Consider the following 14,435-nt stretch of genomic DNA (forward strand, 5'->3'; position numbering starts at 1 on the left):
AGAAGTCAGTTATGTTAATATCAGGCAGTTCCTAGACCTTAATGCCTTCAATTTTCTTTTCCTCTGCCACACTCTTTATTTTGATTCCAAGAATCAAGTAATCCAAGAATATTGTAATCCAGTGTTAATGAAACATGCATTGAATTCACAAAAATAGCTAAGTATTGTTTTCTTTTTCTTTCTCTCTTAAGGCTAGTTTTGAGTGGTGGGTGAGAATGGCTTTAAGGCAACAGCTTCCCACTTTTTTTGACTTTTGAAATATGAACTGGAGAAAGTAGGTGAAAACAGAATTTGATAGCTTGCAGGAAAGGTTTTTCTAAAATACCTCCAACGTGCTTAAGATATGAATAGGGAAGCTCACACTCATCATTACTTGCCAGCCTACCTGCCCACGAGAAGGAAATGTAGTATTTCCTTTTTATTTTCAGACTCTTGCCACTTCTCCAGATTTTCTAGGAACATTAGATGCTTACCCAGATCAAGGTGAGTCAGTCCTTTTCTAGACGTCCAGCCCAGAAAGAAGGCTGGGTTCTGAGCATCGGCTTCTCCCGGCTACACAGTGGTGCTGTTGTGGATCGGCCTTGCAGAGCCCTGTGGTGGGTTTTCCTGTCTGCAGTAAGGTGCTTACTGGTCCAGATTCTTGTCCCGGCTGAAAATATCACTTTGTCTCCAAAGTGATGGTTCTTTTCAAATCGTGTCCACAAGCCCAGGCGTTTCACCCACCTCACTTCACTCTACCTGGACAAGCTAGCGTGCGTATGCATATGCACGCTAGCGTGTGCTTCCTTTCCTTAAAGGCAATTTTATCTCTGGTACCTGTTACCTTTCCCTGGACCTCTGATAGAATCTCACTGAGCAGCGGTGGAGTCCTCTTGTTACTTCTCTCCCAGAAGACCCACCCTGTACCTCTTATATAACTTCACCCCTATTTCTTAGTGAGTGACTTTGTATACCATTGGTCTCCAGAAGTAACAGCTCTGGTGCGATAATACGAGATTCTGTTCCTGATTCTCCTTGCTCCCGAGTATCACCTACATTTATATAATTCAGGGATCCCATAAGGTGTTTTTTCCTAAGTAATTTGTTTTTTCCTATCTAAACAGAAGAATGGTTTAGCATAACTTTAAAATCCACCCCTTCAACATATACCCTGTTTGATGTCTTAACAGGTGCCTTATAGCTGATATATTATATGACATATTGAAAAAAAGGTTGAGGTTTGCAGTCTGAGAGAAACTGGGCTTTGAAGCCTGGCTCCCAGTCACCACTTGTGTGACCAGGTTATTGCTGTCTCAAACGAGGATTCTTTCTCTTACCTCCTGCCTCTGCCCCCAACCTCCACGATGCAGACTGATTCCAGATGGATTCACTGAAATCACTGCTCTGTGTAATAGGCCTTTAAAAAAAATCCCCTCTTGTATATTCCAACTTTTCTGTATTGATCATGCATTCATTTTGTATTTTAGAGAAAAATAAAACCAGGAATGCACAGATGAAACATGATGGCATGCATGCATGCATGCTTGGTTGCTTCTGACTCTTTGCAACCCACTGGACTATAGCCCAATGGGTTCCTCTGTCCATGGGATTCTCCAGGCAAGAATACTGGAGTGGGTTGCTGTGCCCTCTTTTAGGGGATCTTCCTGACTTAGGGATCTAACCCAAGTCTCCTGAGTCTCCGGCATTTCAGGCAGATTCTTTACCCTTGAGCCACCAAGAAAGCCCAATGGTATACCACAGAGCACTTAAAACTGAACGACCTAGATCTATGTGTACAGCAGCAAGGAGAAACCTCCAAAGCCCTCAAAGGAGAGAGAAAAGCATGCTGTACATATATTCTATTTATGTTCAACTTCAGACATGCAAAGAGTAAAATAAGTTGAGGTTTGAAGGATCCAGTAGATAGTTTTCCCTTCCCTACCAGAGTTCTAACCCTAACCTGGGCCCTAGGAAGCTGGCGTGGGGCCTGGAGCGTGGGCCCACTGAGTGTGCGGCAATGAGTGCGGGGGGACCCCCGCCCCCGGGTGCCTGCAGGTGGGAGAAACCAGATTCTCCACCTAATTTTGGGGGCCTCTGCTGGTGACAGCCGTTACCCTCTCTGGCTTGCGTGGTGCTGGTCCAGGCAGAGATGTCCCTACAAGGATGAAATCTGGCACCTGGGGACATCTGTGCTTAGCTTCAGAGCATGTCTACAGAGAGTCAGAGAAGGCACTGGCAACCCACTCCAGCACTCTTGCCTGGAAAATCCCATGGATGGAGGAGCCTGGTAGGCTGCAGTCCATGGGGTCTCGAAGAGTCAGACACGACAGAGCAACTTCACTTTCACCTACCAGAGTTCAGTGACCTCATGTGGAGCCCCGAGTAGCTTCTGGAAAGACCCTTTGTGTGGATTGAGTTTGGGTAGGGAGGGGGTTGCACTCCCCTTCGTCCCCTTTGATGGGATGGGGTGAAGGAAAGCTGAACACCTGCTAATTCCTTCTCTAAAAAAGCCCCAGTTCTTTGATCTCTTTATCCTTTGGAAGAATGTATTGCAAGCCTTTTCATAAAGCCTGAAGGTGAGTGATGGAGTCAGCTTGGCCACCTCTCCTCAAGTCTTGATCTAGAATGTCTGTGCTTGAAAATATGGGATATTTAAGAGGCACTGATTTATAAGTGGTCTTTGGTTGGGGGTGGGGGTGGATTTCTGCACAGACTCCAGGGTAGTAGCAGATGACATTGTTAACACATTTTCACGTATCATTAAGGCTCCAGGGTTTCACAGTCAGGCCCCAAAACTGTTCATTCGGTGCCTGGTTCTTCTATGCTCAGCCCTGTACGGGGTACTCGGCCATGAACAAGCCAGGTTTCCGGCTGTGGGGGTTTCAGGGCTGGTTGGAATTACCTTCCTAGTTGGTTCTTTGCCACTGTCTCCTGCAAACGAGCTAAGCGTCATCACTGCGCTGACTCACCAGGATGTCCTGCGTACTTCCCCACCTTGGGGCCTTTGCTGTGTGTGTCCCTCTGTTTGCAGTGACCTTTCTTCACTCCATGGGCCAGGAAGTCCTCGCTGATTGCCAGGCTACCACATCTCTCCCGTTCTCACTGTCCTTCCTCTGTGCGGCTCTAACCCTCTCCGGGTGGGCCTGACGTTGGCTCGAGCTGTGCATGTAGCTGGCTTCGTGGACTGGGAGCTTTGGGAGGGCACAGCTTTGGCTTTTTCATTTTCGTGTTCACTGTGAGGCCTGGCACAGTGACAGGCACCCAGCAGAGTGGAGGACGTCTAAGTGCGCTTCGCCATGAACTGCTCAGCCCCCAGAGCACGAAGCTGCCTCTCCTCCTCCCTCGGGGGTCTCAGGAAGAGTGGCTATCAGGATGGGTGGCAAGAGCACTGGGCAAGGCATCCTGAAGCCTGGATTTTCCTTCCTGAGCTTTCAGCCTCCTGGTCCTTGGGCTGCCATTGTCCCTCTCTGGGCACAAGGCTCTGCTTCTCAGAAGCGGGGCTCAGGGCTCACTGCTCAGAATGTGTAAGAATCCGTTGCTATTTGCTGTGCTTCTTTCAGATCTGACCTCCTCTGACTGTCTGTCTGTCTCTCTTTCCCCTTGTCCTTCCTCTGAGGTGTGTAATAAACCAAGAGTTTACAGTAAAAGCACAGGAAAAGCCGAATGATGTGTTCTCTTCAGGAAAGTACCTGGTCCCCCCAGGTAGCCAGCGGCTGCCTCAGGAACCCGGAGCCTCCCTGAGCTGTGGCTCCTGAGGACTTTCAGTGTAGACCTGGTAACCCACCTCAAGCCTTTGATGTGGCTTTGACAGGGCATGATACACAAGCAGCCCTGATTCAGAGCTGCAGAAAAGCTTGCTGCTTGCCACCACCAGCCCCAGGGATCAAACAGTGGTGGGGGTCAGTCGGGGAAATGGCAGAGAACATGAACCTCAGCGATCACACCCGCCTGCTCCCCAAACTTCAGGTGGAGCCAACATTTTTTTTTCTGCCAAAGCTCTCCTAAAGAGGGAAATAGACGTGCCCTTTGAATCTGTGTGCATCCTGAGAAGCCAGGCGATGTTCAAAGGAAGCCCCTGGAGAGACAACAGATTGAGTAGTCAGTCCCCGAATATTCAGAGATGTCTGTGCTCATATAAAGAACTGAGGAATCTCCAGTTGGTTTATACACATCTTCTTAGTAGAAATGAAGATGATAGAGGATCCTGAAGATATGGTTTCTACTGATGGCTTTCACTCATTTATTCACGTACTTAGCGAAGATTTGAAGACTGATGCCGCACATAGCACTATGCTGTCACCACGAACACAATGGTTTTAGGCAGATAGATGGTAGATATGTAGATATCGATATGGCTATAGATATGGCTGTGGATGTGGATATAAAGAGAGACAGAGATAATGACTGGACCCTTGCAAAGCTCAGAATCCGGAAATGGACACAGGCGTTTATATCAACAGTGGCACCGATAATTGTGGTAACTGCCCAGGGCGAAAAGAGTGGTGAGCCACAAACCTACTAAATGGGGCACTCTTGATTTTTTTTTTTTTTTCTGGGCTCAGGCAAAGCTTCCTGCATAGAGTCATTTGAGAACTGAGCTCCAGTGAAAGGAGACCATCGTCCCCCAGCCTCCCCACCACACACACTGGTCAAATGAATCGCAGTGTGGATTCTGGAGTCTGCTTGAGTTTCCATCTGTCTCCACGATGATAAAGTCAGTCGATTTACACAGTCATCGAGGGACCCAGGCTCCCTCCTTCTCCCCTCCCATCTGCAGCTCTAGAATGCTGCTTTCAGTTTCAGCTGACAGGATGCCTGCTGCTCCTGTAGGCGTTATGATGCTTTCAGGTGCCAAGAAAGGAAGGACCAGATGCCAGAGGGGGCATTTTCTTTCAAAGAGGTTACCCACAAGCCCCAGCCATTGGATTCTGCCCAAGTCTCATTGGCCAGAAATGGATCTCGTAGCTACTCCTAGTTGTAAGAGTGTCTGGGAGGAAGGGAGGGGTGGTGTGTGTTGAACTGGGCACTTTGCCTCTTTGAACCAAATCAGAGGAGACTGGGTGGTAAACTAGCTGTGTCTGCCTGAACTATAGCCAGTGTTTATTTTCCTTTGGCCATGTATGTCTTTTCCTCACTTTAGGCAACACAGTGACCAGGTTTTCTTTCTGGAAATGAACCTGCTTCCATGATGAACATTCCTCTTTTCCTGCCTTCCTGAAACCAAAGGATGGTCCTTTAGGACTTTGCATCCTGAACAAAAGAGACAAAGATGGAAAAATAGTTGGAGTACATTCATTCCAAGGTATGGTCAAAACTATTGGTGATTTCCTGCCGCCTAGAACCCTGGAATTGCCCACTTTCTGCTGTTTTCACACTTGGTTTTCTAGTCTTCTCTCAGATTCAGTAAGCTAAACTCCTGGAGCCTCTGCTCTTTCCTCCTGATGCCTTTTATTTGGTGCCTGCTTCTCCCTTGGACCTGTCCCCTCTCCTCTCCTCCCCCCTTCCCCCTGGCACCCGGCTCTTCACTTGAAGCTCAACCTAGTCGTCTGGTGTTCAACTCTCTTGCTCCAGGTGGCTGGCTGCGTGTCTGTGCCTCTCCCCAACCCCACCCTCTAGACTGCACACTCCCTGAAGGCAGGGATAAGATCTAGTTCACTTTAGGATTTGACTTCCAGCACCGAGCATTGTGTATAGCGTGTGCGGTTTCTGAATGCACGGTTATTGTTGCTGTTGTTTAGAGGTCCAGCAAGGTACTGGGAACTATTGCAAAATTATCACAGAACAGACAAAGCAGAAGGCAGAGCGGAGCGATTCCTAACGCATCTTCAGACCGTTTCTCAGAATCCTGCCAGTGGACAGATGTAGAGAGTCCTCGTTCTTCAGTGAGCCCTGGCTCCTGCAGCCACCCTCTCCTCTGCATCACATTTTTCACTGCACCGTCTTCCTCCTCTCCTTCTTCCCTCTTCCTTGCTGTCATCACCACCCTTTTCTTCATCGTCATCATTATCCTCATCACTGTTAGCTCTTTTTGTGTACTTATTAATACTACGTGCCAGGCCTGTTATAGGTAATATCTAAGAGGATAAGCTTCTTGCCCAAGATTATAGCTAATTTCATAGCAAGGTTAGGACTCAAACGGAAGTCAGCTTGACCCCAAACCTGTGTTCTTGACCCTTCCCTCTCTCAGTCACAGGGTTCTCTGGCAGAGGACAGGGAATTGCTCAAGCCATTCTCCACCTTAAAATCCCTCCTGTGAGCCCTGCAGCGCCCGCTGTGATGCTCACAGACCCCTAGTCCTGCCGCCAGTGCTTCCCTCCACCTCGGGAGCTGTCCCTGACACCCACCGACCTGCCCCTGCTCCACCCCTTGCCCCCAGGTTCTAGCACTACCACGGCTTGGCGCACCAAGCATGCGCTGTGCTCTTCCAGCCCTGCGTTCTCTCCAGCTGAAACACCCTCCCCAGTCCTCCTGTACCAATCATAGTCGTCATTTAAGACCTCTGTCAAGTGGCGGAGACACGTGAACTCCTCCTGGGTCCCCACCCGCCCCACTTCAATTTCAGCAAGTTGCTTAGCCTTTCGAAGTCTCTTAGTTTCCGTAGGAAGGAGATAAAAGTATACACTTTGGGAATATGAAACAGTGCTCACATAATGACTTATGCCCCCGCCCCCTCTCCCGACCACCCCTTTTATTGCATCTGCCACCCACCCTTTCTCTGAGTCAAAGATGCCGGCAGCCGATGGGCCTGCCTCTCCATCATTTTTGGTGATCGTCTTCGGTGATTAGACAGGAAGAAATGACACCCTTGGCAGTCATCGCTTCTTTCTGTCTAGTCTGCTAGGATATTCATGGACTCCTGATGTCTCAGTCCCCCAGTGGCTGGTGAGAGGCACCCTAGACAGGAATAGCTGCCACATCAAGGATGGAAATTCTATCTCAACAGCCTTGCCACTGGTTTATGTGGGCAGGTCGGATAAGGGGCACTGTGGACTGTGTGTAGAGAAGAGAAGGTGTGCACGCAAGGAAGAAGAGCTGGCTCCAGTCACAGAACTGCCTCTTACTGTGCGATTCCATCATGTCTCTGTCTCTCTGGCCTCAGTTTCCCATCCGTAATATCTGATACTGGGGCTCAGTCCCTAAGCAGTGTCCACCTGGATCAACTCTTCAGTCTGGAAGACTGTTTCGGAGAAGTCAGCTTGGCTTCAGATATCCCATGGTGTTGGGGAGGAGTGACTGTTGGTGGTGGGTCATCCTGAACTAGAGGAGTCCAGGATGTGTGTGTGTGTGTGTGTGTGTGTGTGTGCACAGGGGCTGCTCAGAGGATGTGTGGCATCAACCTAGAAACAGCTACTGGGAATTCAGGACCACTTGGAATTCTTGAAGACACTCCAGACTGTCACTTAGATTATCCTAAAGTCAAGCAGTTAGCATTCACTGAGTACCTACTGTATACTCCATGATACTGATAGGAGTTTTACATTTAGAGTTATATTTTTATAAGGATAGTTGAGTTATTCTTATACTCTTTCTCAGAGCTAAGGATCATCATTGGTCCAAACAGCCTTTCATTTTGTTTTTATTTTATTTATATTATTTTCTTCCTTGCACCCTTGGTTCCCTCTCCTAGTCTCTTTACACTCCATCATAAAGACATGTATATATTTAAAAAAATGTGTAGTGTTTATGGTGAATCTATAAGCTCTTAATTTATATGTATGATGCCATGATACATATCTTATTCAGTTTCCTCTTCCTTCACTCAATATTTTATTTTGAGACCCTATCTACCTTCTAGTTGACTTTTCTAACTGCTACACAGTATCTCTATCGACCCACTACACTGCACCCTTCTATTCTGCTAGGGGTGGCAAGTGTATCATCTCTAATTCCCAGAAGCAGTGAGTCAGGTTTTATCTGCTGGGTTACTCACTGCTTTTTTTTTTAACCTTTAAAAATTGGAATAGAGATGCTTTACAATGTTGCATTAGTTTCTATTATACAACAAAGTGAATCAGCTGTAGGTATACATATATCCCCTCCGTCTTGAACCTCCCTCCCACCCTTCCCCCATCCCACCCCGCCAGGTCCTCACAGAGCCCCGGGCACCGAGCTGAGCTCCCTGTGTCACAGAAGCTCCCCACGCGCTGTCCGTCACACGCGCTCGTGTAGACGTGCCGGCGCCACGCTCTTCAGTCTTCCCACCCTCCCTTTCCCCGCCCTACGTCCACACGTCCGTTTTCCACGTCTGCGCCTCTATTCCCGCCCTGCAAATAGTTTCAACAGTACCGTTTTTCTAGATTCCATATGCATGCACTAACATACAATATTTGCTTTTCTCTTTCTGACTTACTTCACTCTGAATGACAGCCTCTAGGTTCATCCACATCCCTACAATTGATTCAAGGCAGACACTTCCTGCTGATGGAGATAGTTTTGGGTGCTGTGCAGGGGAACTATTAGCAACGTGGAATTATATACTGTATTACACCATGTAGATCCTATCAGTTCAGTGATAGTAAGTCATTACTAACCCTCTTTACTCTCTACATTTTCCTTTTAAATAGATCGGGAGCAGGCCTCAGGCTAACAGGTTTGCAGGCAGCACACTCTGGCTGAAATTTAATTATGTTGGAAATTCAATTAAAAGGTAACAATAAAAACCTATCTATTTAAATGTTTCCATCTATTTTAAATAAACAACCTGTATTTCCACTTAAAGAAGTGACTTTCCATATGTAAGAGAATTTAAATGTTGCTGATTATATACACATCATTATTGTATATTCCATTAAGAAAGAAAAAAATTATGCTGATTGACTGTCACACACCATTGAGCATGAACAGGCTGCCTTCAAAGATGTTAAAATGTGAACAAACATGTACCTGTTTTTGTTTCCTTTGACAAACAAGGGGAGTTATATAAAGAAGACAGTTGATTTAACAAAAAGTAAATAAATGACAATTCTTGAATTAAGTGAATTTGGTAAAAATGAAGATGCTGATGCAGGAATGACTGGAGTTTGGGAAACACTGAATTAGCTCATGTAGATGATCCTCAGACCAGCTTTGTGAGGAAGGCATAGTTATTCCTGCTTAGCAGACAAGGAGGTTTAGAGCAAATTTATATTCAGGCAAGTAGGTCAAAAGTCCTCACCTCCAGGTCCTAAGAATCCATCACTTGTGACTTCATTTCGGGGTGGCCTCTCCTTGCCCCTCCTTTTGGAGAGGCTTTGAAGACTGCCTGGATCCTGGTTGTTTCCTCCCAATCTTGAACCCTTCAAAACACTTGAATGCTTATGGGTTAGTAACCACCATCACTCCACCCCAAATATGAAGTAGCGTGTTCTGGTATCTTTCTTACAATGGCTACATTATCAACAGAGAAGTCAAATGATGATGAGTGAACATTTCTGATATTGAAGCACCCACTAAGGGATATATGTTGAGGACAGAGAACATTCTAGTAATGGGTGAGGCAAGAGCAGTAGAAGCAACAGCAGCAGTTGTAATGCTTTGTGAGTTACAAGTTTTTTTCACTTTTTAAAAAATTTGATCCTTACCACCATCATGAGTAGATATTATCCCCATTTTACAAGTGGAAAAACTGACAATGTTAATTTACCCCAAATCATACAATTAATAACTGGTAGAAATGGAAGTAGATCTGTGAAGGAACTGCCTTTTCCTCTCTCTTTTTAAATTAAATTCCCTTCCGAGTTAGCTGTAGATTCACTACTATTAGAAATAATGTAGACAAGTCCAAAAGGTCTGGTGTGCTACTGGATTCATCTTTTTCCCTCACTGGTAACATTTTGAAAAATTGTTACACCATATCAGACCAGGGCGCAGGACATGGATACAATTAAGACATAGGGTCTGTCCAGGGGTCTTGCCCTTTTATATTCACCTCCGCTTTCCTCTCCGGCACTGCATCCCATTCCTGACACCTGGCAATCACTAATCTGTTCTCCCTTTCTGCAATTTTGTCATTTCCAACGCTACATAAATGTCGTTACACAGTACATAACCTTTAGAGGCTGTTTTTCCACCCAGCTTCACCCTCTGAAGATTCACCCAGGTTGCTTAGCGTGTCGATAGCTTGTTCCTATTACCCTGACTAGTTCTGTGGTTTGTCCACCCAGCTTTTTAATAGGTTGTTTTCAGTTTTCAGCTATTACAAATAAGGCTTCTGTGAATAACCTCACCCAGGTTTTGCATGAACGTAAAGGTTCGTTTCTCTGGAATAAATGCCTAAGAATGTGATCACTGGTTTTTGGGGCAGTTGCATGTTTTTCACAAGAAACTGCCAGACTGTTTTCCAGAACGGTTATGTTGTTTGTGTCTTTCACCAGCAAAGTATGTGACCCAGTTTCCCTTCATCTTTACTCACATTTGGTTTTGTCATTAATTTTTATTTTGGCCAATTTGACAGGTATGTAGTTATATCCCACTGTAGTTTTCATTTGCTTTTCCCTGCTGCTGCTGCTGCTGCTGCTAAGTCACTTCAGTTGTGTCCGACTCTGTGCAACCCCATAGACGGCAGCCCACCAGGCTCCCCCATCCCTGGGATTCTCCAGGCAAGAACACTGGAGTGGGTTGCCGTTTCCTTCTCCAATGAACGAAAGTGAAAAGGGAAAGTGAAGTCGCTTAGTCGTATCCGACTCTTCGCGACCACATGGACTGCAGCCCACCAGGCCCCTCCATCCATGGGATTCTCCAGGCACGAGTACTGGAGTGGGGTGCCATCGCCTTCTCCCTAATGGCTAATAATGTCAAACATCTGTTATGTGCTTGATTGCCATCTGTATATCCTCTTTGTTGAAACTTGGCTGCTTTTTTCACCCAAGTATACTTCCATTTTCCCCAATATTCTTTCTTTAAAAAAATTAAATTTTGTATTGAGATAATTATAGATTCATAACACTATGGCAGTGTTTAAATAATCCAGAGGTCAATAATATGAACCACTAAAAAAGCGGACAAAAGATTTGAAAAGACATTGATCCAGAGAAAATATACAAATGACCAATAAGCACATGAAAAGACAGGCAGCCTCACGAGGTACCAGGGGAATACAGACCAAAACCATGGTGGGATTCCATTTCACATCCACTAGAATGGTTGTGATAAAAAAAAGGGAGCAAGAAAATGACAAGTGTTGGCAAAGACATGGAGAAACTGGAAACTTCCCACACCGCTGATGGGAATGTAAAATGGTGGAGCTGTTTTAACACAGTCTGGCAGTCTGTCAAAAGATTAAGCTCAAACACAGCAATTCCATTCCCAGGTGTATGTTTAAGAGAACCAAAAGCATATGTCCAGCCAAAGACTCATACATAAATATTTATAGTCACAGTATTCATAACAGCCAGAAATGCAAACAACCCAATGTCCATCAACTGATGAATAGATAATAAAATGCAGTATAGCCATACGATGGGATATTGTTCATCAAGAAAAAGAAATGAAATATTGATACATGCTACAACAAATGTGTGAAAAAGCCAGTCACAAAGGACCACCTGTTGTATAATTTCAGTTCTATGAGATACCCAAACAGACCAATCTGCAGAGACAGAAAATAGATTAGCAGTTTCCTAGGGCTTTGGGGTAGGGAGTATGGAAGAATGGTAGATAAAAGATGCAGGGTTTCTTTTGGCGAATAATTAAAATGTTCTAAAACTGTGATGATGGATATGCAATTCTGTGAATACACTAAAAGCTATTGAATTGTACAAGTTACATGAGCGAATTCTATATGATGCATATCTCTATAAACTTTTTTTTTTTAAGAAATAATAAGGGGATATTCTGTGTACCCGTTACCCAATTTCTCCCAATGGAATTAGCTTGCAAAACTATGGTATGAGAGACTATTGACCCCAGGATGGTGAGATTGGTACAACCTCCTCTGTATTTAGATTCCCCCAAGTTTGCCTGTACTTCTCTGTTTGTCTCGTATTCTCTCTGTCTCTGTGCCCGTGTGTATTGTTCTATATATTTTGATCACAAATACTGGTTTGTGATATTTGTGATAATGTCATAGTCAAGACACCATCATAGTCAAGACACCAAATGAAATACTGCCTCTTTTAAAGCTCTGTTCACTTTAGTTTCCGTCTAAGGAAGTGCTCCAAAGACCTCTCACTTGCCCTCACTGTTAATAACCCAAAGCAGAGCAGATACCCCCCATCCTTTTTCCCCAGGCATACCCGTTCTTGTTGTCAAAGGGCAGAGGTCATAATGGAGCATGAATTCCCACCCACACTGGAGAGACAGAAGGTTGGGATTGCAGGCACAATTCATCTAGATTCTAGAATCACCCACACTTCTGAAAGAGTAGGAAATTATCTTACCAAAAGGAGGAACATGAATTCTGGAAGGGGGATACGCCCCCATGTCTCCACTCCCGCTTTCTCCTCCCACCAATTTCGGAAGCGATCTCTAACTCCCAGGCTCAGTGGGTGACTTGTCAGCGCTTTCGGAGATCCGGTCTTTATTGGGCTGCCGCTAACAAACGCTCTCAGGGACAGGAGTGGCAATGATTCATCTGTACTAATCCCTGTGTTTTCATCAGCCCTGCCTCTGTGAGAGGGGACAGCCCCGGTCGCTTTTCCACATCATCATGTTTGGTTTCTCTCAAAATGTTTGCTCAGAAAAAAGCCCAGAGTTTGGCCTGGGCTCATTCTGGGCTTCCAGGGGAATTCCCCATCCGCAGACTCCAGGCGTGTAGTTGCTAGAACATTCGCTCCTTACCTGGCAGGGCAGAAGGTGAAGCTGGCTTTAGCACAGAGGTTTTGAGGGGGGATCAAAGACAAGCTTACTGGGATCCCATCTTCCAGGACAAGAGATGAGGGAAGAAATAGCTGCTGTTACTCTCTGTGTCTCCACTGTGATCCCACTGCCTCCACAGCATGGGTCCTATCACAGCTGACCATGTGCTAGCCTCAGCTTGACCCTCCATCTGGATCTTAGAATCCAGCCATGACTGGGCCACCTAACACTTCCCTTGTGCACTTCTGGTCTCTGCCACCCTCACTGTGGTCCCCAAACACTGACTTCATCATCTGATCCCCACTTCTGCAAAACCTCAAACTCCTCAAACAGTCACCATCCCAAGATCCCAGGAAAACTTTGCCCTGTGACGTGGTAGAATCTCCAAAAACAAGTACTACCACAAAGGATGATAATATCCTGATCATATCTTGATTAGCGGAGGAACTTTGTGAGACTAAAAGAAGCTCAGAGATGTGAAAAGGCCACATAGCGATGAGCGATGAGAATTTGTAACAACACATTTAAATGTCTCTCTCTTAACCATGGTTTCCTTAAAGTCTCCTAAGTCTTTCAAGCCCTTCATCCCAGGTCCTGTCTTCCTTAGTAAGACCATAGCCTTGCAAACCAGAGGCAAAAAAAGGTGATCAGCTGGCCCTTGGAGACCCAAGGTGGAGCTGGTGTTGAAGCTTGAGTCTGAAGCCCATCTGCCTGCAGAACTCCCTTTTCTTTGAGGGAGGTCAGTTTTTTCCTTGAGGCTTTCAAATGATTGGTTGAGGCCCACCTACATTAAGGCTCTAGAGCCATATTCTTCCCTCAAAGTTGACTGATTTAAATGTTTATTCTTGTTCAGTCCCTCAGTTTTGTCTGACTCTTTGCGACCCAATGGACTGCAGCATGCCAGGCTTCCCTGTCCTCACTATCTTCCGGAGTTAGTTCAAACTCATGTCCATTGAGTCAATGATGCTATCCACCCATCTCATCCTATGCTGACCTCATATAAAAAAATACCTCCACAGCAACATCCAGACATGCTTGATCAAATATCTGGGTATCATAGCCTAGCTAAATTGACACACAGAATTAACCACCACATCAGCCAAGACTTTTATGGAAAGGAGACTAGGAGGGAAGGAGAGGGGACTGAATCATCTGTGTGGGTATTTGACCAAGAAAACAGAAGTACTTTAGATAAATGAAAGAAACGTCTAGAACAGAACGCTATTCTTGTTGTTTCCCACTCTGGCTGGGGAGCTGCCGACAGAACTGCCTCACAGGGTATCAGACAAACGTAAGGGCAGGTATCTACCAGTGAACATGCAGGGCGGTGTCTGGGAGGCCACGAGGCTGAGTCCTCTCGAGTTGCCTTCGGTTCCCGTGGGTCCTGTGTGCTGTTCACTCGTCCCCAGTAGCTAGGCGCTGGGGCCGGGGACTGGTTAGCAGATCCATCATAGCAGGACCAGGATCGTTTTGTGGAGAACAGCAGAGATGACAAACCACTGGAGCTGAGGTCCAGTGGACTCACAGCCAGACCTCAGAAAGGTGTTGAGGTGGTAGGGCTGTTACCAGACTTCGCCCAAGCCGAGGAAGAGAGAGAGAAACACACAGACCTCCAACTGCACGTGTTTCATACTTGGTTGTAAATGCTAGAAGGTCAGCCTGGAGCCAGGGAGATCAATGGC

The sequence above is a fragment of the Bos indicus genome, chromosome 8 (genome assembly GCF_029378745.1).
Source record: "Bos indicus isolate NIAB-ARS_2022 breed Sahiwal x Tharparkar chromosome 8, NIAB-ARS_B.indTharparkar_mat_pri_1.0, whole genome shotgun sequence".
NCBI classification, from domain to species: Eukaryota; Metazoa; Chordata; class Mammalia; order Artiodactyla; family Bovidae; genus Bos; species Bos indicus.